This window comes from Buceros rhinoceros, unplaced genomic scaffold, assembly GCF_000710305.1.
Source record: "Buceros rhinoceros silvestris isolate BGI_N320 unplaced genomic scaffold, ASM71030v1 scaffold10580, whole genome shotgun sequence".
In the NCBI taxonomy this organism is placed as follows: domain Eukaryota; kingdom Metazoa; phylum Chordata; class Aves; order Bucerotiformes; family Bucerotidae; genus Buceros; species Buceros rhinoceros.
In genome coordinates this window covers 13,351-16,513 of record NW_010389029.1, presented here as the reverse complement: position 1 = coordinate 16,513, position 3,163 = coordinate 13,351, and positions in this window count along the sequence as shown.

Below are 3,163 nucleotides of genomic sequence, written 5' to 3'. Positions count from 1 at the left end.
AGCTGGCTCACATAGCATCTGCCCATACATTAGCTTTAGGTAACTATTTCTTACTTTAATATGTTAATGGCAATTTATCCTCTGCTAAAAAGAGACCACACCAATCCAGGTCTGGGAAGGTAAAGCACCAGAATGCAAAATGACCTTTCATCTTTACCAGATGTGGTGTTTTTTGGTTTTTTTTTTTAAATAGGTAGAGTATAAGGCTTTCATCCTGAATAACAAATCTATCGAAATAATGTTAATGAAAATAAGACTTCAAACTTCTACTTTGAAGGAAACTGCTTAACTTGCAGACTAACCATTTGGTTTTCCTCATAGAGCAATATTGTGTGAAAGTGTTGCGGTAGCATATTTTTCGTCTGAACGTTGTAGTGCTCACACTGCTCTCCAACAGGAACTCTGTATCGTTGGTAGCTACCAGGAACAGATAGAGGAGAACCTATTTTGCTGAATGTTTTGACAACTGAGAGAAATGGAACAGGACTGCTATATTAGCAAAGATATCTAATCACCTGGTAGAACCTATCTCTTTTAGATTAATTAATTTTTTAATAACCGATTAACTTCTAGGTAGTGAACTTGAGGGAAGTTGCCAGTTGATTTGGAATTAGGACCAACACTTTATTTCTGTGGACTCTGTCTATTCCAGAGAGGAGAAAGGGAAGAACTGAGGATTTACTCGTGTTACAAGATGAAGACTGGGAATGCTACGCTTTTATGTTATTCGGTTGAACTATAAGGCTCAGAGGTTCAACACGGCCAGGTGCAAGGTCCTGCACCTGGGTCAGAGCACTCCTCCCTATCAGCGCAGGCTGGGGGATGATGTGGTTGAAAAACCCTGCAGTGAATGACATGGTACTGGTGGATGAAAGGCTGGATATGAGCTGACAATGTATGCTCACAGCCCAGAAAGTAACTGCTGGGCTGCATCAAAAGAGGCATGGTCATCAGGTCGAGGGAGGTGATCCTGCCACTATTCTCTGCCCTGGTGAGACCTCACCTGGAGTACTGCATCCGGATCTGGAGTCTTCAGCACAAGGAGGACATGAACCTGTTGGAGACTGTCCAGAGGAGAGCCACAAAAATGATCAGAGGGCTGGAGCACCTCTGCTGTGAGGACAGGCTGAGAGAGTTGAGGTTGTTCAGCCTGGAGAAGAGAAGGCTCTGGGGAAGCTTTATGGCAGCCTTCCAGTACTTAAGGGGGAGCTATAAGCAGGATGGGGACAGTCTTTTTAGCAAGGCCTGTTGTGACAGAACAAGGGGTTATGGTTTAAAACTAAAAGAGGGGAGATTCAGACTAGATAGAACGAAGAAATTTTTTATGATGAGGGTGGTGAAACACTGGCACAGGTTGCCCAGAGAGGTGGTAGATGCCCCATCCCTGGAAATGTTCAAGGTCAGGTTGGTTGGGGCTCTGAGCAACCTGATCTAGTTGAAGATGTCCCTTGTCACTGCAGGGCGTTTGGACTAGATGACCTTTGAAATGTCCCTTCCAACCCAAAGCATTCCATGATTCTGTAAATGATTTTTAATTTCTATTCTCATTTTGTTACCAGTTGTACCAGTTGTGTATGTAATGTATGTGGAAACACAGAAGCAATAAAATATTTTTAAATTAGTTTCTTTAATCCTTTAAGCTTCTAAATGGATTTTAATAGGGACTTAGGGTAAGAGGTTAGTTATTTTTCGAGTTACTTAATACAAAACAGGACTGGAAAAGAATTTCTGAGTTGTCAGTTAAGTACCTTCCTTTACATGTAAAAAAATTAATTTAACAAGTTTTTTCAAAGCCTTGTCTTCTTTTACTTTCCATTTTCTTTACTTGAGGGGAAAATTGTATTATTTTTGATATTTTCATTCTTGTCCTGAGCCTTTTGATTAACCTTTCAATACAGAGATTTTTTCTTTTTATTTATTCAAAATCCAGCTCATTCAAATCCCAGTGAAAAAGACTTTTTTATGTTGTTTATCAGAATATTTCCGAGCAATTTATTTGTGAAAGAAGTAAGCAGGGTACATTGCCCAGTGTGCTGATTTCCTCTCTATGTAGTCAAAAATAGCCTTTTTGACTGGGGGGAAAAAAAAATCTCTCAACTACAGATTACTGGAAACAAGAAGAGAGTACACTGAGGCAGTATTGCTAAGTGTTTGCGTTTCTATTCCTATTCTCATTCGATGGTGACCGCTGAAGGAGACAGGGTAGGAGACAACGGCCAGTGGTGTGATCTGGGGTGTTGCTCTTATGTTCTTTCAAAACCAAGAGCTGAGTTCACACCCCCAGCCTGCTCTTGCCAACAGCAACTGACAACCCCCGGGGTAACAGGACAAAGGCACGCTACCTTGTTCGCAGCATTTTGCTCTGGGAACTGAAAGTGTACTGCCATCGCATTCCACCTGTGTCAGCCAAAAATGGAGGAGAGGGGCTGCAAAGCATGAGCTGCTTTTCAGTGTGGTGTGAGGCCAGGTCCCAGGCGTGCTTGGTGGTGAAAGGGGAGTGAGAGGTAGGAAAGAGGGGAAGCAAAAAGGCTAGCATGGGGTTGAAGGAAGGACAGCATGCAAAGGTCTTATGCTGTGACACCAAGGAGAGGAAGGTTGGAGATTTGGTCATGTGGAAGTTTCCAGAGGCAATATCAGTTGTGTGGGGTAGAGTCACTCTTCTGATAGAGCACAGTGAAATACACAGAAATTTCTCCAAATGTGTCAAAAAAAGAACAGTTCTTCCCACCCAGGATGCTCACCCACTTCTTCCTCTTCTCGCTGTCAACAGTAGTGACATAGCAATCACATGTTAGGAACGTCCCAAGCTTTCTGCTCACAGCTGGTTTGAAGCCACATATATTGTGTTTTCACATGTTTGTAGACATGACATACTACAGGTGGAGAACTTTCTAAAACAAAACCGAAGCATTTATAACTAGAGTAAGGAGAAGCGCGCAGGCAAGCTTCCATTGTGTGTCGTGTGTTCTTCAGAGCCTGTAGTGACTCAGAAGGCAGGTGATTTGCCTGAGATGACGCAGCTCCGTGGTGGGGAAGGGGCTTGAGCCTCATACTGCTAGGCAGAGGCGATAGGAGGCTCACTGGGACCGGCAAAGGGCTGAGACCACATAGTTTCTGATCTAGTTGAAGTGGGGCTTCTTGTGTTCATCCCATGGTTTAGCAC